The following is a 22,429-nucleotide window of genomic DNA, read 5'->3' on the forward strand; positions in this document are numbered from 1 at the left end:
TGTATGCAAACATTTCTCTGAAACCAGAAAACAGTCTCTACATCTATTGACAAAGCTGATTCCCAACAGCTCCAGCCTCTTCTTGGCCTTCCTTCCTGGTGATCCTGTATCCTTTGCTTGTTTACAGGTCACTTTATGTAACGCACAGGTTACTGCAAAGACCTCACACACTTTCTCTGGTACATGTTAGAAAAGCATCTCTCGCCAGTATCATGATTTTCAGTAGGCCAAAGGTTCCTGTGATCTCTGACTGTCTTTGTGGTATGATTACAGTTCTGTTCAGGAGAATTAACATTATTTTGGGCCAGTGACTATGTCTGAAAGATGAGGACCAAAGTCTGCTGGTGGTGGGCACCCTCAGCTCAACATTAACAAACTGCTATATTTGGAAGACCCTTTACAGCTGAGCTCAATCTCTGTAGAAAGTCAATACCATTGGATGGCCCTTTAATCTATCAGAACAGGTAAATGAGTAGCTCTGAGGCAACAGGAAGGGGGCAAGAAGAGCATTTGAGGGAAGAAAGTGAGAAAGAAGGGAGGCAGGAAGAAGAGATGGAGACAAAGGGCTGGCAAAGAAAGATACAGAGGGAAAGGGGACTTAGAGGCAGGAGGTGGTTAGTGCTTCATGATTTAACCAATTGGTGGGTTAACAGTACTTCCCCAGCTTATGCTGTAGCTGTGGCTTCCAGTAGTTGTTTGGGCCTTTAAAGCCATCTGAAGAGTCTGGTGCTGAGCTGTGTGGGTCAGTATCAGTAGGGGAAGTGAAGCTGCTGGGAGTAAGTGTGCCAGGGTAGCAGGGTCTATTGCTATAGAAGTGTCCCTGTTCTTAATTTTTAAAATGTAGCCATCTAATTTGCAGGGGGACTTTTATAGGGAACCTCTGGGTGAACACTGACTCCTGAGGTGATGAGGTGGGACAAAAAGAGTGGGGGAAATATGCATACCAACCTGTTACTGCTGTGTGCTAATTGTAAGATTCCCTACCTTGACATCTCCAACTGTGTTTGGCATAACCCGTAAGAGGACGTCCTTTAGCATGACACATTAATAACTGTATTTCTCAAGGAAACAATCTATTGTATGCCCACAGGATGCAGTGTACTTCTACTGAGCTACAGTAAGTTACTCTGTATTAAACTGCTGTTACATAACTTCCTAATAATTTACTGGCAAACATAGGTCTGGATTTGAATTTGTTTATTGTTCGGGGGGGTGTTCTTCCTTTAAATACATGAATATTTTTGTGTTGTTTTTGGCATACAGCATTCCATATATTCCTGTAGGGCTGCTTCCTTCAGAAGCATAAATCAAACAAAGTAAAACCGTTATTGCACATAAGGGATGCATTAGGCCCATTTGAAAATCACGAATTTTAGTAAAAAAACCATGCACAGAGATCTCTCATAATGTAACCAGAGAGAATGATTCAGCTCCTCACCTAAAAATGTAGCAAAGGCAAATGAACCATGAACCCCATTTTGAAAAGATGAGAAAAGGCCTAATGAAAAGGACTTTGTTTGCACAAAAATCAACTGCCCCACCATGGGGCTGAAGGAATAATAATAATTCTTATGTAGCACCTTTCACCTGTAGATCTCCAAGTACTGTACAAAGCTGGGTACATGTCATTATTCCCATTTTACAGCTGGAGCACCTAAGGCAAATAAAAGTTAAGTGCCTTGGCTAAAGTCACACAGTGAGCCAGCCAGTGGCGGAATAGGGAATAGTACCAAGGTCTCCTGGTTTCATATTCTGTACATAGGACCACATCCTGGAATCCTGGACCCACACCCTGGAACCAAAATCCTGGAACAAAATCACAGCCTTGGCACATGTTGTAGTGGCAGGGCACCCGCACAACCATTCCATTTCCAGCTACTCTTGGAGACAGAGGTGGAGGGAGCACTGAAGGCAGCACTCTGCTTCCCACCTGTTTCACATGGATCCACATCGTGTGAAGACCCAGCAGCTACACCCTCATTTGGAGGCAATACACCCCCTCCTCCACTGCATGTTCCTCTGTGTCCATCTGGAGCCCACAGAGGATGCTGAGTCATCCTATGCAGATGCTTTGTCTCACCTACAAAATGGAAGCTTATAGTTTCTCAGGTGTTAGGCCCTTTGACACCCTGCATAAGCAGTCAGGACTTGGTCCTACAATAAGTACATTCTATCAGAATAAACAGAGATAATGGAAACCATATAATCTCCAAACAGCATATCTACACAGGAGATATAAACTACTTATACTACTAAGTGTACAAAAAAAACAAGGAGTGCTTGTGGCACCTTGGAGACTAACACATTTATTTGGGCATAAGCTTTCATGGGCTAAAACCCACTTTATCAGATGCATGCAATGGAAAATACAGTAGGAAGATATATATACACAGAGAACATGAAAAATTGGTATTGCCATACCAACTGTAATGAGACCAATTCATTAAGGTGGGCAATTATCAGCAGGGGAAAAAAAATGCTTTTGTAGTGATAATCAGGACGGCCCATTTCAAACAGTTGACAAGAAGGTGTGAGTAACAGTGTGTGTGTGGGAGAGGGAAATTTGCAGTTAAAATTAGCAGAATTAATTCCAGTTCTGCAGTTTCTCGTTGAAGTCTGTTTTTGAAGATTTTTTGTTGGAGAATTGCAACTTTTAGGTCTGTAATTGAGTGACCAGGGAGGTTGAAGTGTTTTCTGACTGGTTTTTGAATGTTATAATTCTTGATATCTGATTTGTGCCCATTTATTCTTTTACGTAGAGATTGTCCAGTTTGGCCAATGGTAATGGACACCATTAAATTAGGCTTGACTAAAGACTGGGAGTGGATGGGTCATTACACAAAGTAAAAACTATTTCCCCATGCTAATTTTCCCCCCTACCATTAATCACACCTTCTTGTCAACTGTTTGAAATAGGCCATCCTGATTATCACTACAAAAGGGTTTTTTTCTCCTGCTGATAATAGCCCACCTTTATTAATTGGTCTTGTTACCGTTGGAAGGGCAACCCCCATTTTTTCATGTTCTCTGTATATATATAATCTTCCTACTGTATTTTCCACTGCATGCATCCGATGAAGTGGGTTTTAGCCCACGAAAGCTTATGCCCAAATAAATGTGTTAGTCTCTAAGGTGCCACAAGTACTCCTCGGTTTTTTTGCTGATAAGACTAACACGCCTACCACTCTGAAACCTCTTACTAAGTGTACAAATGCTACCTCCAGACTGCACTGTCAAGTAAGGAACCTGAAGCAATAACACATGTTGTCCAAAGTTCCTTAAGGGACCAACACGTCGTTTTCATAAAATGAAACTACGCCAGCAGCGACTGTTCTTAATAGCAATGTACCAGGGTTTACTCACGGGTCAGGGACCCCTTTGTGGCTTCATCTGGGGAGTAGCTCTGCCTGGTCTGATGCCCCCTTCCTTCTCTCATACTATGGCCCCTCTTGCTCTCTAGGGGTCACAATGCTTCCCCTTTGTGACTCAGCTCTTCAGCCAGGTCACTATAAAGTTTTCCCCTTCCAGGGTAACAAAGTCTCACTGGACTAGCTGTCCAGGTGCCATTCTAGGCAGTCTTCCCATTCAAGACTGCCACTTTCCTCATGGTTGGTACACGAACCCGGACCTGCCCACTACTCTGGGTTCCAGCCCAAGAACCCTACAATCAGCAGCCTTGGTTGGCACAGTCTCAACCTTTGCAGCTGTTTCCCCTGGGATTCTTCCTACTCCACCCTCCAGAGGCTTTCTTCTCCACCATGCCTGTGGATGAGCCCTTCCCTCCAGGTCAGGTTTCTGCTCCCCTCTTTTCCCCAGGTTTCCTCCCTCTCTCCTCAGTAGGCCCAGAGAATGACTGCAGACCTCTACACTGCAGCCCCTTCTGCTCTCACTTCCTGGCTTTATACAAGCCCCAACCTTCTCCTGACAAGATGGGCTCCATTTTCAGTTAGTGCTTATAAATTAAGCCTAAGTCTCCAGCACATCAACCTTATTTGGACTTTCTTTTTCAAGTCTATGACTATCTGTGCATATGATAGGGAGGAACAGAAAGCTAGAATGGAAATAGCTGTTTCTCTTAGCAAACTATAATTCCAAAGAAAACAAATATTGTATAATCCACAAGACCATCACATTTAATAGGTGACCAGAAGGATTTCAATTGAGTTTTTAGAATAGATGGCAACCTGCAAAGAAAACCTAAACACTGAGCCAAGCACAGAAAGAAGTTCTAAGTGCCCAGGGTGCATATGGAAAAAAAATCAACCCAGAAATAACCTTTCGGAAGGAGGCAATTTATTACTCCTGCTTCTTCTGGATTCACTGTTGACAACCCAGAGTGCACCATTGTAGGACAGCACAGCTCAGCTGCGTCAGCCCATAAAGCCCAGAGGAAAATGCTTATTGTTTCATACATAAAGCAGTCATGAAGATGACAAACAAAAACCTTTGAAAACTCTGCCCTGTGCAGGAAAACATTCAAGTCTTTCTGGTGCCCTTATGGGCCACCTCAGTTTTCTGAGGAGTGTTCTGGTATCTGTGATGTCAGTAGCAAACACTGATTTTACTGGAGCTATAAAGAACTTTTTAAGAGGATTGTTTAGACTTATTTTATGTATTGAATTCTCCTCTCCCCACACTGCCTGGCCAGTAAGGAGATAGTGAGCTCATTTTTCTGTGCTTGGCTCAATGTGAAGGTTTCCTTTCTAGGTTATCTTTAGGCTTGGAAGGATTAGATTTTTGTCAGTAAATGTCAGTAAATATCATTTTCACCATACACACACAAAGCAATGAATAAATATTTTCATCAATAACCAAAATTTACAGATAGGCATATCAAGTTCTGCTTGAAAACTTTTTAGAGTCAAAATCCAGTGATTTATACTTTTGAATTAGGCTTTTTACAAATGGACAAGTGAATGAATAGTAGAAACAGGTATGATTTGTTGATTTAAGGATATTTTGTATATTTTGACATATTATGTGACAATTTGTGTTTAAACAATTTATAAAACTTAACTTTTTGAATCTTAACATCTAGTATCATTAAATAGTTGTCTGGCCCCTCCATAATTTCCCATAATTGTGAAAAATTTTAAATTAATAAAAATAATTGTTTTAAAAACAGATATCTGTTGAAATTCTAAAATAATAAAAATCAAATTCTACCAAGCCTTTTTATCTTTAATATAAATAGGTTGCAAAAACTATGGCAAAAAAATTATTGCAATTTCTACTAAACTATGTTGTTCATATGATCATAAAAGAAAATTCTGCATCTTATTCTGAAGTTACTGTAAATAGTGCATATGATACGAAGCTATTAGTAGGAACAGAGTTTTTTTGCAAAACCAGACATCTGAAACAGCATCTGGCACTGAGCTCAGATTTGATTAAAAATAGTGACACTTACATAAAGTAGCACTAAAACTAGCATTTTATTTTATTCACAAATAAAACAACGTAAAAGTTTCTGGAAAATTCTATGCAACCACAATCGCAGTGCAGTTATTTATCAGTGAAATCTCACACTGGGCCTAATCCAAAGATTTCTGACATCAGTGGGAGTCTTTGGATTAGTGGGTAAACGTTATCCCCATTTTACAAAGGAGTTAATCGAGGGGGTGAGTGATTTGCCCAAGATCTCACAGTATTTCACTGGCAGTGTCAAGAACTGAACTCTGAATTCCTGGCCTATACACCAAGGACCCTATGTTTATGGAGCTCGGCAAGGAGAGTTTAGTAATTAACATATCTGCCAACATTGGAAAGCTTTAAGTACTGAGAGTGAGGGAGAAAATAGGGAAACACCTTTTAATTCTATTAGTAAAAAGAAAAATAGAGGCAGCCCCTCTTAACTGGGGCAGTTAGTAAACATCCTGTTTCTGTATAGCATGAATGTTTAGGGAACAAAATAAAACCAAAAAAGGGTTTTGCGGCACGCAACAAACTCAGGTGCTGAAGGACAGAATCCTCAGACCAACTTGGCCAGTCTTCAGTCTGTGAATCTGAGCTGCAGCCACAAACACAAACAAAGAAGATGAGTAGCAGAAGTAGCCCACTGTTTATCCCCATGGACAGTTGTGACTTCTCACGCAGTGAGAAGGCGAGGGTCTATGAACACTTACCACCTCTAGGGGGAGCTACAAGTACCCTTCACAGAGAGATTTTCTGCTGTATATACAGAAGGACACATGCAAAAGGTTACCACTGATGCTGCTCCTCACATAGACAATTTGCAACTCTTAGGTCACATCTATACTACAACTATCACCAGTGCATGGAACTCAATACAACAGAGTTGTATCCTGACATGGTTGCAACAGGCTTAAAAGTTGTTCTGTGGTTGGAACCCAACATGATTTTAGTAAACTCAAGTGTTCAAGTTTGAACAATTGCCTCAGGGGAAAATAGGGAAGAAAACAAGGTCTCAGGCAATTTGTACATTTGGTTTTTAACCTAAGTGTGGTGCTCAGATACTATAGCAGTGGGTGCAATTATAAAAGCCTGGGTGGATGGACAGTTAGGATAAATAATGTACTGAAAAAATACAAAAATCCCCTATAAAAATTAGACACCTAAAAATATACTGAAATCAACACAATGTTATTTTGGCAGCATCTGATATACAAGGCTCAAAATGATTAAACAAAAAGTTTCATAGTCCTCATTTCCCTCAATATAACTCAACTTGTATTTACACTCCTTTTATGCCAGCTTTCCCAACTAAATCTTAGAATCATAGAATATCAGGGTTAGAAGGGACCTCAGGAGGTCATCTAGTCCAACCCCCTGCTCAAAGTAGGACCAATCCCCAATTTTTGCCCCAGATCCCTAAATGACCCCTCAAGGATTGAACTCACAACCCTGGGTTTAGCAAGCCAATGCTCATCCCTGAGCTATCCCTCCCCCCGTTGTACAGATTGCCACAGAGATTTATTACAAATTTTGCAAAGCTTTTGACCTGTATCATCTTATTAAATTTTTATGAAAAATCAATGGAGTTCAATCATGTTATAGGCTGTTCTTCACACACTTCAGTGGTAAATGGAGAAGTCTATTTATCCCCAAAGTCTAGAGTGAAGATGTTAGTACTGATAGAAGTCTCTGATTGTATCTTCATCTGTCATGGCTGTGAACTTAAAATAGAGAGTTTAAGAAAATAAAATAAAGAAATTCAATTTTGAGAAAAAGAGGAAAACAGAGAACTGAGAATCAATGGCTTTTTGAGGACCATCACATTATAAATTAAGAAACTTTACCCCACAAAAAATGTTTCAGATATATACTAGAGAAAGCATGCTTTTATTCAAGGATAAATACACAGGCATAACTGTTATGTAATACATTACTAATGTCACCAGGAGAGAGGACAAAAATGATGGACTCACTTTTTAAAAATAAAACAAGCCACATTTTGAATAACATAAGCAACAATACATGCTGCATCTGAATAATGAGAAGCAGTCACCACAATTGTTCACAACTATCAAAAACAGCCAAAAACTGTTACCATACTCCGGGCAGTAGAGAAAACTCAACCCATGCACGAACTCCATAAATGTCCTTCCCCTACCCAGTTCAGGGGACAGTTCTGATAGAGGTTTGGGAATAGGAGCATAGCATTGTACGGGCAACTCGGGGAAGAGTTTTGATAGGAGAGGAGTAGGGAACTCACTGGTTGGCTTTGTACAGAGGAAAAGTAGCAATATATATTGATTGCTCATACATACGTGCTCAGCCACCCGACAGGTGACCGGGGTCTGCAGGGATTACAAAAACAGGGACAAAATATCCATGTTTGTAAAACAATCAGGGACACCAGGACAAGCCTTGAATGCTGATCCAGTTACAGTTTTCAGGCACACATAATCATCTGGGTCATGGTCACAATTACAGAATGCCATTTTGGAATCATATGAGCAGGACTAGGAGTATTGCTGACCTATAGCCTCCTACAGCGCCTCAGAGTGGTATTGAGGCGCTCTGAGATGAAGTATTCCACAGACATTTCTGTAGAAATTGCCTTAAACTATGTTAGCTGTAGGACTTTGAACAATCACTGCACAACACTGTAGTCATTTATAGAAGGATATCGACTCATGTTTGTTCAATTTCTTTATTTTCCTTTTGTTGTCTTTTCTCTCCAGTGATAGGTGGTATTGTTATCCTTTTGACTTCCTGTTAGCCAGAGGACGTAAAGCAGCAGGGAAAAGAACGGCATTTTTTTCAATAATTTAAAAATACCCTATTAGAAAATATGGAAAGGTGGATGGTGCCAAGCTGGCTGAAGCAGGGAATTGAGTCTGAGTCGCTCCCATCCTAGACCAGTGCCCTAACCACTGGACCACCCTTCCTCTCCATACCTGCCACCTTGTATAAGGGGATTTTTTTTAATAGAACTATAAATACATGCAGATGTGTGTGCGCGCGCACACCCACCCCACAAATATCATTAGTGGGTTCCATCTATCCCCCACATGCTGCCCCACGGTGAGAGTATAACCCACAGTTCTCAGCTATAGGTATACTCTGATGCTCCATCATCAATGACAGCATTTATCAGGAATCCCTTGAGGCTAACAACAACTAATTTCTCTGTGCTCACCTGCTTGCCAAATTGGGTGGAATGCTCATTTCCATTCCAGTCAGTTGTACCAGGGCATAGCAGGGTACATCCTCATTGTGGCAAGAATGAGAATTCTAATAAACAAGGGGGAAATAACACCGTACATTCTGCTGATTAGCAACCCCTCAGTTGCCAGCAAAGAATTGCCATTATCTGGCATTTACCAATGAGCCGACAGCAGATATGAGGCGCTGCAGCCAGGGAAGGAAGCACTGGGACCTACCTTCCCTGGCTGCAGCCCCACAAACCTGCCTGTGGGCAGGGCAGCAGCAGGGAGAGCGACTATGCAACTCTGCAACCCTCAGCGTCCCTGTTCCCTGCAGAAAGCCTGGCATCCAGGCTACAGACCTGTCCCCACTGGTACCCTGCCCATAGCCTTCCCTCTCCCCTCCCCAAGGCCATGGCACCAAGACTCCAACAGGGGCTCCCCCATTAGGAGGGGATACAGGTGCCCCAACCCCTTAACTCTTGTGCAGTCCCCAGGTGCAGGTAGGTTTGCAGAGCTGCAGCCAAGGAAGGCACGTCCCAGTGTTTCCTTCGCCATATACAGCCCCACAGACCTGCCTGAGGCAGGGGCCTTTCTCCCAAAAAGAGTTCTCAGTTTGTGGCACATTGTTACCAGTATCCAAATCCCATTACTGTGAAAGTCAATGGGACAGGATTGGGTCCCAGTAAAGTGTTGCTATTAACTGGAACTTGTTAATATCAGGGATGCTATCAAGCAGCATTCACTGTAATTGTAAAGAAAAATATCTGGAATGTTAGACATTTTTGTGGTCACAGACCTGGTGTCCACAATTCAAGAAATACGTTGATAAATTAGAGAGGGTTTGGAGAAGAACCACAAGAAAGATTAAAGGATTAGACAGCGTGCCTTATAGTGATAGACTCAAGGAGCACTATCTATTTAGCTTAACAAAGAGAAGATTAAGAGGAGACTTGATTACAGTTTATTAGTTCCTATTTGGGGAACAAATTTAAAAATGGGCTCTTCAATCTAGTAGAGAAAGGTGTAACATGATCCATTGGCTGGAAGTTGAAGCTAGACAAATTCAGACGGGAAATAAGGAATTTTTAACAGTAAGAATAATTAACCATTGGAACAACTTACCATAGGTTGTGCTGGATTCTCCATCACTGGCTATTTAAAAATCAAAATTGGATGTTTTTCTAACAGATATGTTCTAGGAATTGTTTTTGGGAGAGTCCTATGGCCCGTGTTAGACTACATGATTACAATGGTCCTTTCTGGATTTGGACTCAATCAACCTTTTACCCAAGAAGTAAGTAAAATAAAAAAAAGATTCACACTGTGATGTAACACTTATTGACACAGCAAGAAAGAAAGTAAGTAAAAGCATACTCTATATATTAGAACATGAGAAGTTAAATGCTTCCCATGCATATCAACATAGGTATACAATATAGGCCAGATCCTCAGGTAGAGTAAATGAGTATCACTAATTTACCCCAGGCAAAGATCTGACCCTTGAGAACATTATGTGGAGGAACGATCTTGTGGCAAATTAAACTACAGGTTTTGAACAAATATTCATTTTGTCTAGCTACACTGACAAAGTCAGATCATGTTAGAAGTATATCATAGAAATGAATTGGTTCTACAGGTTAGCCTTAAACATCTGTTGAGTTCATTTTATTCATGTATCCCCTGAAGGGAATGCTGTCGTGCTCTCTCTTTAACCTTGATTACTATGGGGAAAACCCCTAAATGGGATGTTCTTTTGGTCTGATAAACAAAATGTGTGCTAATACATCTTACACTGAACATGATCATCAAGGGAATTAGTTGCATAGTCATTCTATAGTTCACCTGGGTACAGAACAATATTTGTATGAGGTTATGCTTATTGAAGGGCTGACTGAGGAAAATGGCTTAAATTGCTACTTTCTGCATTTTAAATCAAGATCTTCTATAGGAAGCAAACAATAAGGAAAAATGAAATTAGATGATAATCAAACAATACTTTCCTGTACTCAAAATATAAATAATCGCACCAGCTATTATCAAATAAAATTCTCAAGAAACCAGGGAATGGATGGAAAGGAATTGTGCATGCAGACTATGACTACCCATTTGACTTTGACAGTACTTAGGCAATAAACTTGACTGCATGTAATGGCTATTTTGAAGAACATTCAAGCCAAATTTCCAGCCATTAGCGCTATATTTAGAAAAATCTTGGCTTGTAAAGAAAGACACAGAGTACCTCATGTTGTAGAATATGTACAAATAACAAAAGCTTACAATGGTGACATGGTTGTTTGTGAATTTTTTTAAAATAAGATTTGATTAAAAGGGACGGAGAAAATCACAATTAACCAGATTTGTTCATTTTTCAGCTCACTAAAAAGGATAATGACCCAGAAAAGTTATTAGTGAAAAACAGAAAAATCCCAAGCAATTTCAGCAACAGTATATATACACCCTGTATTTAAATGAATACATCAGAACTACTTTTCACTGTTAATTTCCTCTTCTAAATAGAAAAGACTTAATTCAAAGTACACCAGATTACGTAAAAAGTTCTAAAACTGTAATGAACGAAATATATGAATTTCCCTAAAGCTTATTTTTAAGTTAGTAGACCAGGTTTTAATTGCTGATAACCTCAGGTCAGATATACAATAGGCAGGGTCTCTGTGAGGCAGTAAACTTGGCATCAATTCTCTTCATTTCATGCACTCTCTGATCAGGTTTTGTTTTGCAAAGGTCATTTAATTAGTACTATCAGTAACAGTTACTACCTTAACATTATCTTCCTTTAGCTAATGATAGCATTTTGCATGTGTTAAGTAAAACAGGAATTAACAAAATTCCAATGGCTTACTTAAATGATAAATAATGAGCCATTTTAAGGAAGAAATCTCCCGGGGAGTGCGGAAAAACCTGCAGCTGAAGGCAAGCGAGTCAGGATGTGTAACTCTGCACAGGCATAAACAGGAAATGGAGCAGCTTGCATTTGGATTGACAATCTGGCTCCAAATGGCTCATCTAAAGCGGGCACGAAGCTTGACCCCTGTCAAACACGAAAACTAAGGTTTTGTAACAGTTTTATGTCCTGACACCTCTAAGCTCCTCCATATAAAAGAAATCTTTCCTTCTCCGTTACTCTGAATGACTAAGGAAAATGGGACTTGTTAAATCAGGGAATTGTTTACGGTAACAAAATCACATTTTATTTTAAATATTTTCTCATCCCAGCTCGCCATACAGTCCATGTGATAACACCAGAAGATTGGAAAGGTCAGCAATTAATCTTTCTGTCATATAGAAATAACATCTGACTCTCTTATTGCCATGTTCCAACATACTGTAGTGTAGGGAATAGCTTGGCTTCCTACAAAGAGCCTGCAGGACCTAAGCCTACACCACCAGTTTCAATGGGAACAGTGTAGTGCTCTGTATCGGGGGCAGGAGATTTTGGGAGTAAGGAAGTGGCAGGGTAGCACAGGAGCAGGAGGTGGGCCACAGGTCCTTAGTTATTCAGATGCACTGGGCGTTACCCCTCATCCGACCCCATGGAAGAGGCATGCAGGAGCCCAGGAGCAATTTCAACCCTAAGGCTGCAGCACAGGCTGCAGAGCACAAAGGAGATCACTAGGGTTGTGTGACGAGTTAAGGATTTGGCCCTTATACAGCACACTCAGGTGATCTTACCACATAATATAAAGAATAGATAGAACACTGTAAAAAGAGTTCCATACAACACAAGAACAATTATCATCCACTCTCCACAATATATTCCTGAAAAAAAAAATGGGGTCAAGATTTTCAACATCAGCAGCCTAAAGTTAAGCTCCTCGATCCATAATTAGGGACCTATATAACTGGTTTCCATTTCAAAAGTACCAAGCATCCAGTAAATGGAACTGACTTCAATAGTGGCTGTTGGTTGCTCAGCACTTTCGAAAGTCAGGTCACTTATTTAGGTGCCTAAATATGGATTTGGGAACCTAGCTTTAGACGCCTGTTTTTTAAAATCTTGGACTTGGATTTAGCACAAAAATTTATCAGTCAGACATCTACTGCAGGACAAAGGGGATATTGAATCATCGTGATTCTTACTACTACTAATACTTATTAAAACATTTAAAATTTTAAAAACAATGTTATACAGTATGTAATGTCAAAGTTTGCTGTCCAAGAAGAAAGCTGCTCCCCAAAACAAGACATTATAAAATAAAGCTGCCGATATAGTATTTTTTAAACTTATATTAAGCAAGTCAGAGAGAGCATGGACCACTCATTCTTATGTTTAAAAATAGGTAGTTTAAATTGCACTTGCAAAATAACAAGTCACATTGTATTCCTTGAAACTCCAATATAAATAAAGTACCTGTATATCTAGATTTTGCATTTAAAGTTCCAATTACTGGGTTTAAAGATTAACTGAACTATTTAGTGTGTGTTTTTTAAACTGCAGTACAATTAACATAATACACGTGTAGAATAGTTTTTCAATGCATTTTAAACATGACTCAGAGTTCTTAGCAGGTTAACAAACAAACAAACAACACTTATTGAAAAAATCCTGTCAATTTAACACAAAAAATAAATAATTCTACAGTTTTTTTTAAATCATGCAATAGAATTTAATAGAGAATTATAATCCTGCTATAGCATTCTTCTGCATAGTAAAAACACTTCAGAAAGACGATCACTTCCTATAAAATTCTATACAGGGTTTTAGAGCATTTCCATAGAACCCTCTATTTAGATGCTGCAGAATTCTATAGATTTAGTCCCTATAAAACTTTATACAATTTGTTTCATAGGAGGAATGTGAGTTCAGGGTTCTATTTTTTCTGAATGTGAAATGACATCATTAACACCAACAACATGAAGCTGCATGCCATATGCTGGTTTAGGTGCTAGTGACATCGTAAGGAGAAAAAAGTCCAAAAATAGATCCTGATAGATCAGAAACCATTTTCAAATATTTTATTTTAATATGTATTTGTGTATCATTTCATTCTTCTCATTTTATTATTTATAACATGGTAGTGCCTACGAGTTCCAGCCCTGGACCAGGACCACACGCTACAGGCACTGCACAAAAATGTGGTCCCTCTCCCGAAGAATTGACAATCCAGTTGATTTACTGATTTAGGACCTGAAGCAGTTTTTTGTATATATTTACTTTTAAATCACTTTGCTTCACCTTTAAAACAAGGTGGAGGGGGAAATAGCTGATCTATATTTAGCAAACAGCAACATTCTGCCCATTTATAAAATTTTGATTTGATGCCATCTTTGTGCTCATATATCTTACAAATTTTTACTTCTCTCAGTTAAATATAAAAATAAAATGAGTGCAGTTAATGATTTTTACTACTTCATTTTTCTACTGTTTCAGGCATATTATGCAATAAACCATAAATCAGATATTTGCAAAATATAGAACAGCTTTTAAAGAGTCTTCCTCCCCCTCTCCCTTCCGAAGAATTTCATTGTAGCTTCTTGAAAACAATACAGTGAGTTGGGCATTTCTCCCATCAATGAATTTATTTAACAAGTAGAAGGCAGGGACCTGGAAATTTGCAAAGTGGATACCAGGAACAAGGGTCAGAGGAAGGAGATGTAAAATGTCCATTTGTCACTCATGCATCTTAATCACTAATAAGACAGCAGTAGATATCTCGGAGCCTGCTGGAGAAGAAAACAAACTATTCCCTGCACAAACATCCCCATCAAATGGCCAATGAGAATTCTTGGCACAGTCTGCAAAGGCAGATAGGCAGTTAAGCAGCTATTCATTACGCACCACAATCAGAGAAGACAACATGGAGTTGTACACACTGTATGTGTGTTTGGTGGGGGGAGGCTTTGGAAGGAAGGGCTGCATGGGGGGGAACAACAAAGGGAAATTAGAATGGACAATCAATTAAAATATATGAAAGTGTATGATTAGCATACAATGACCGATTTCTTACTTTGTTTTAATGCTCAATGGCACGTATTTAAGATATTTAATAATGCTATTTTAACACATAAGCAACAATAGTTTATAAAAGCCTGATATGAGCTTAGAATGGAGCTAAGCACCTCAGTAGTGACACAATATAAACTTCAGTACATGAAATACTGGAAGTTGATGTAAACAGCTTTTAATAGCAGTGAACATTTGTTCGCTTTGTTTAGACCATCTGGATGTTCCATTGTGTTCAGTTCAACACTGACTGCCGTCGGGTGACAGTTGATATATGTTAAGTACAAGCAAAGTGCCGCGGCCCACTCCAGGGACTCTTAGGAGAGCTTTTCAGTGTTTTGTGGAATATTCTGTCAGATCACAGCAGAGTCACCTACATCCTTAATGGCTCTGTGCCAAAGTCCTCCGGCTTTTTTTATCAAAGGAGAGTTTTGCTTTTACTGTTTGAAAGGTTAAGAAAACTATGCCAAAGTTCTTCCAGGCAGCTTGGAGAGCATCAGCTGACAGGAATGATTTTCAATATGGAGCAAAGAATAAAGAGAACCACTAAATCCTGAGAGAGTCCAGGTTTCACTCACTTAACATGCAATGTGTTGAACAAACAAGCCTTTAGAACGCAACAAAAGAAAAAGTTACCACAAACATGATGTTATTGTTCTGAAAAAAGATAGGAAATTAACATTTAAAAGCACGTTGCTTTGTGCAACTGGAAAAATCTATGTGGTATATTATTTCTTTATTAAATTTTAGGCGGTGAGCTATGCACGCCCATGAAACTCAGACCTACCTTTCAGAAGCGTCGGCCACTTGAAGCGTAATTAATGTTTGTCAAGCTCTGAGATCCTTGAATGAAAGCACTACATAAACACAAAACATTATCATATACAGCTTCAAATAACCAGTTAAGGACAGTGTTTTATGCATTCAAATCTTTTCAAAAAACAGAACAGATAGAAATCCAAGCTTACATATAGAAACACAAAAAACAGTCAGACTTATTGTACATAACTTGAATAATTTTGATCATCACTACCTTGGGATTTTTGGTCATTAAGTGCTTCATTTTAAAGCAGAACTGGAAAACTTAATGGAGACACACTGGCTTTTGCTACACACGAGTCTATAAATAGGAGATAATTATATAATAAATTTCATATCACAGCAGAAATTTAGATGGGTCTTAGTCATGTATCACCAGCCATTTTTTGCTGTATTTTAAAATCAGCAGTAACAAAGTACTGCATGACATAGAATAAAACGTATTAGACGGGGGGGCAGGGGTACGTGTACACTGCAAAAAAAAACCCACAGCAGCAAGTCTCAGAGCCCAGGTCTACAGACTCAGTCTCACAGACTCAGACTATGGCACTAAAAATAGCTGTGGAGATGTTTGGGCTCAGGCTCTGAAAACCACTCCCCTTCCAGGGCTTCAGAGTCCAAACTTCAGCACAGGCTTGAATGTCTACACAGCTATTTTTAGCACCATAGCAGAAACACCACAAGCAAGAGTCTGCACAGCCACAGGAGTGGTTTTTTGTTTGTTTTGTTTTTGCTGTGTAGACATACCCACAGAGTACATGCCTTCCCCTTTTTCCTCTTCTAATTATAGTCATTAGAACATTTAATATGCTTCTCATAGATCATTTTGATGTCTGAGCAGCCTTAGATATTCACAATGGCTTATTGAGAAACTATTCTAGTAATCTCTTTATCTACGGAACAGGCGCTTTCCATCTATGCCCTCCAAAATCTAGTACATCAGGCTTGAAATAGTCAGACCATCTTTAGAGGTGAGACGATAGGTCAGTTTCCATGCCATTTCAGTCCTTGGTGCCTTTGTTGAGAGAGCTAAAAGGGTACCAATCAGTAGATCTGTGATGGAGGTTCTATAATGTGGACATTTAACCACAGGGAATTGGCCTGAGAATATCAAACTCATTTGAACTGGAAACCTAGAGCCTCTATATCCCAATCCCTGAGCTATCTAGTCCCCTGATTGGTAATCATCTTTTTAAAAAGAGCTAGAGTGGAAGAAGTAACACTCCAAAAAGGAGAATCTCCACTTCCTCAAAGGTTAGAGATAGACGCCTCTGAGTGAATTATCTTTGACCCCTAGAAAGACTCCCCTCAAATTAAACGTAAGAATTTGAACCAACATGGTCCTTTTCAACTACACTTTCTACAAGGTGATTCTTTACGGACCTGCTTCTGCTCTCACTGAAGTCAGCAGGAGGTAAGTTTGTATACCACTTTTTAAAAGATATAGCACCTGATCCTAAATTGCAGTGAGTGCCTTCAATTCCCTTTGGAATCAACTGAATCTAAAGGGTGATTCCACAATACACTGAAAGGGTGCTCAGTGTATTGTGGAATCAGGCCAATAAAGCATAATATAAAGTGCTAAATATTGCCATATTGAAACAGAAGTTAAGACTGCATAGGAGTCATTAGGTCGTACTCTTTGGAATCAGTATTCAGTTAGAGCTTTGAAACCAACTTAAAAGTAAAATCCTGCCTCATATGAGTAGTCTTGTTGAAGTCAATGGGATTCCTCACATGAGATCGGTCACAAGGATTTGGCCCTGGAGAATAGCAATATATCTATTTCCATTGTGTAGGTAGTCTTTAATTAGTTTCTTCTATCTAAGCACTATACCTAAAAATATTTGTAATAAAGAGTCCAGTTTTTTAAAAACCTGTAGCTGAACCAATTAATGTAGGATCTTCCTTTTTCAACCCACTATTTCTTCTTTGGGGCGTGGGAGGGGTGTACATAATAAAATAAGAATAATTTGAATTTCTCTAGCACTTTTCATTATAGGACTTCAAAGAACATTATAAATGTTAATTAAATCCCACAACATCCCTGAAAGGCAGGTAAGTATCATACTCACTTTACAGAAGGGTAAACTAAGATACGTACAGGGCAACTTGCTCAAAACCACACAGCAATTCAGTGGCACATCTGCAACTTGAAACTAGTTCTTCGCTCTAGGCAGTAGAACACATTTCAAATATTGCAAATCCTCACTCACCTACTTTTTCCTATGTTGATATTTGCATTGTAAAATAGTACATTTAAAATAAATTAAACAGCCAAGTCCCAAATTGCCTGTTCCAGTGTGACTTGGGCTGAACAGTAAGCACTCAAGCTTTTAGTTACTGTTGACTACTGCTCGCAGATCACATTAATGGAAACTGAAGCTTTCTATTTACTTACAAGCCAGGTATTTTGTAAGCAGATGTTTTACACATTTCTCTACACTGCTCTAAACACAAATCCTAGCTTTACTTTGATTACACCTTTATTTTATTTCTTTCCCTTCCAAAATAAATGTTAATTTGTTTTCTACATGTTCTTTAAACAAAAATGCCTGTCACAACAAACTTCAAAACCAGCAGCACCCTAGTTTACATTTTTGCTACACATAATGCCGGTGCTACTAACACTATACAGAATAATTGTCTTAATACAGTGGAGGTTTTTAAAAATTATCAACTGATTAATATTGTACAAGACAAAATATTTTTTGTAAATTAATAATCTCATTACATAGTTTAGCCAACAAAATCAATAGCTCTCATACTATATTTATATTTCTAGGTCGTTAAGCAAAAGAAAGATATGGGGAAAATATTTATATATATTTCTTATTTGGGAAACACAAATAGGTTTGGGGGGGAGGGTTAAATGTTGGTATTCATGAGTTTATTTGCATTCTTGTGTAAACAGCCTAATACTTCATCTCTTAAATGTATATTGTAATATTACATTTCAAAACATTTTAAATCTTAAAAATGAAAACAGCTGGTCTTTCACTAAAAAAGAATATGTTGACAAAGAAAGTGAACTCAATCAAATGCAGAAGTTATTCAATAGATAAATGTGTGTACTGTACAATTTAACGTCACCTAGTTAAAAAAAGTGAAGATGCTAATTCTGCTGATGAAGATATTGTTTTTCCCCTCTTGTGCCCTATTCATTATGCAAGGCTGCAGAATATGAAGTGTAGTGTGTGATCCGAGCGATCTAATGATCTCCCACACCTGCTCATCTGGTACAATTTTAATTAACACTCCAAGGAGGTTTGTCAAGAGTAATCAAAAACATTGTCGCTTATAAAGCTGTGGCAAGAAATCAATACTTTTCATCAGAAAAGGTAAGGTCTGGCATAACTGAACCATTTAATTGCTCCATTCCAATAAACAAAAACTGCACATTTTAATGACTTGATTCTGGAGATCAATATCTAACTACATATTGCATTAAACAGCAACATGTGGTGGGGTATTCACAGTCATTTCAATGCAGAATGAAGCATTCCTCTTTTTTATTTCATCTGGAATGGCAATAGGTTGCTGAGCCTATGCAGTGCTATGATTTATATCAAATGAGTGACCTCTAGGGCCGTAAGACTAGAACGGGTGACTAGTTCTCAATGGTAAGCTACTGGCACTTGACAAAGTGCCTGAAGCAGAATGAATTTACTTCTCTTTTCCTCAATCATCAACAGGCTCTGCCCTGACCCTCATACTGACTCCTATAACAAGATCTCCTGTCTCTGACTGAAAAATTTATTGTCATGTCTACTTTTCATTGAGCTCAAGTGAGTACTTCTGTCACCTTCAGTGAACTGAGTCTGTAAAAGATTTAACTAAACACCAGTCACAGTTTAAAAACTAAATAAGTACATCTCATAAGAAGATAGCGCACACCAGTTTCTTAAAAGCCTATCTAAACTCCCTAAGTTATACCTTTTATTATGCTTCTGCTTGTTTAAATGTTCGTTGGTAAATTACTGAACTCTTAAAAGACACTTTATGAAGAAGTGAATGCAAGACTCATTGTAAAATGCAGATACCATAAAAATTAGCGTATGTCTGAATTTAACACTGTGAAAACTTCCCATCAGATACATAAAAAGGTAAATTTTAAATGCTTCTGAAGCTATGAAACGCTCTAAAAATAAGTGGTCTTAGAGATTGAAAAATGTGAACGTCCGCATATGGAAGTAGATTAATATATGCATATTTCATACATAGTCATTCGACTATAATAAAGTATTTATATACACAGTGTGTCCTACATAAACTCGGATGTGCCTGGGTACAACAACTAAACTAACAAACTTACCACTGTTTAGTAGACCTTTAATCTTAAAGAGCTATTAGTTAAACATTTTCTCTTTTAAAATTTTTTCAAGCTATTACAGAATACATGAAAACAGCCATACAGAAATACATTCATAGCATCTGCTACTTAAGCATTTTAACTAATATTTTACTAACATTTTAACATCTTAAAGTAATTAAAATTAAAATTTCAAGAACCCTTTATATCAACAATAAGGCTATTAAAAGAATGACATTTGATGGTTTATTCCAACACTTCACTAAAGCCTTACACAAAATTTTCACTCCCTCTTTAATTTTCCATTCTTCTACCCTCCCTGCTTCACAGCTTCTGGCTATTGGCTTTTACAATCTGTCCCTAGAGAGCCAGGAGTTATTACTCCTGTCGATGGAAGAGAAAGGGATGTTATTCCCCTGTCACCCTCTTCGGCTCCAGCAGATTCCTAGCTCTGATCTATAGACTTCATTGGAGAAAAGCGTCTGACATGCTGTTAGTTCTCAGTCCTGTCAGATCCATCTACCTGTGCTACTGGCATTACTTACTGGAGCCAGAATGACACTTACAGTCACAGGAGTTAGACCAAAAAATTCTAGAAAAACACTGCACAGCATTTCTTCCTGGGTACATACCAGAGTGAAATATCCTTTGCAAAGTGTGTATGTTTGCTTGTGATACACCAAGACACAGACCTCTATACTCCAATTCAGACTGTAACTAGAAGAGTATTACTGGAAAATTATCCAGTAGTTTGTAACATAAAAACTGCTTGTACATAATTTATTCAATAAGACAGAGCTTATTTAAAGGAAAGGAGCGCAACAAAATCTTTAATGTAAAAGATTCAGACGTTTAATACCTTTTTCAATGCTGTTTTAAATAACTAATCTTTCATCTTCTGTATTATTGATATAATCTATTCATAGAATCATAGAAATGCATGACTGAAAGAGATCATCAAGTTCAGCCTCCTTCACTGAGGCAGGACCAAATAAACCTAGTCCAGCCCCAGCAAGCATTTGTCCAACCTCTTCTTAAAACCTCCAATGATGGGCATTCCACTATCTCTTTTGGAAGCCTATTCCAGAACTTAATTACCCTTATAGTTAGAAAGTTTTTCCTAATTTCTAACCTAAATCTCCCTGTGCTGCTTTGGGGTACAACCCACACAGTAAGGAGTTTTGCCACAGCCTGCTCTAATATCGGCTCTAACATAGAGCAGATTCCGCACTGATTTCCTTTTTGTTGCTCCTAGGACCCTACTGGACTTTTCCATATCCCGCCAACATCAAGACCTCTGTTACAGTTGCCATTTTTATGCTTACCTGTGGGGCTTTGTCACCTGCCCCCTTTGAATCTAGTTTAAACACCTCCTCGCTAGGTTGGTGAGTTGGTGCACAAAGATTAATAGTTTCCAAACCGAGAAGGAACCACTGTGATCCTTTAGTCTGACTTCCTGTATAACACAGGCCACAGACCTTCCCCAAAATAATTACTAGTGCATAGCTTTTAGAAAAACATCCAATTTTCATTTTAAAATGGTCAGTGATGAAGAATCCATCATGACCCTGGGTAAATTGTTCCAATGGTTAATTACTCTCACTGTTAAAAATTTACACTTTATTTTCCATCTGAATTTGTCTAGCTTCAATTTCCAGCCATTGGATCATGTTACATCTTTCTCCACTAGACTGAAGAACCCATTATTAAATATTTGTTCCCCCTTAAGATACTTATAGACTGTAATCAAGTCATTGCTTAACCTTCTCTTTGTCAAGCTACATAAATTGAGGTCCTTGAGTCTCACTCTAAGGTAGGTTTTATAATCCTTTAATCATTCTTGTGACTCTTCTCTGAACCAGCTCCAATTTATCAACATCTTTCTTCAATTGTAGTCACCAGAACTAGATGCAGTATTCCAGCAGCAGTCATACCAGTGCCAAATACAGGTAAAATAAACCTTTCTAATCCCACTCAAGATTCCTGTTTATGAAGCCCCAGAATGGCACTAGCTTTTTTGGCCACAGCATCACACTGGGAGCTCATTTTCAGGTGATTATCCACCACAACCACCAAATCTCAGTCTCACTGCTTCCCAGGATAGAGTCCCCCATCCTGTAAGTATAGCCTGCATTCTTTTTGTTCCTAGAATATACATTCACATTACAGGTATTAAAATGCTTATAGTTTGCTTGCGTCCAGTTTACCAAGTGATCTAGGTCACTCAGAATCAGTGGCCTATCTTTGTCATTATTTATCACTCCCTCAATTTTTGTGTCACCTGCAAACTTCATCAGTGATGATTTTATGTTTTCTTCCATATCAATGATAAAAATTTTAAATAGCATAAGACCAAGAACTGACCCCTGCAGGATCCCACTGGAAACACAGCTACCCAATGATGATTCCTCATTTACAGTTACATTTTGAGACTTATCAGTTAGCCAGTTTTTAATCCATTTAATGTGCGCTTTGTTAATTTTATATCATTCTAGGTTTTTTTTAATCAAAATGTTGTCTGGTACCAAGTCATATGCCATACAGAAGTCTAAGTATATTACATCAACACTATTATCTTTATCAAACAAACTTGTACTCTTGTTAAAAATAGATATCAAGTTAGTTTAACAGGATCTATTTTCCATAAATCCATGTTGATTTGCACTAATTATATTACCTTCCTTTAATTATTTATTAATCAAGTCCCATATCAGCCTTTCC

Source organism: Lepidochelys kempii, chromosome 8, assembly GCF_965140285.1.
Source record: "Lepidochelys kempii isolate rLepKem1 chromosome 8, rLepKem1.hap1, whole genome shotgun sequence".
Lineage (NCBI taxonomy): Eukaryota > Metazoa > Chordata > Testudines > Cheloniidae > Lepidochelys > Lepidochelys kempii.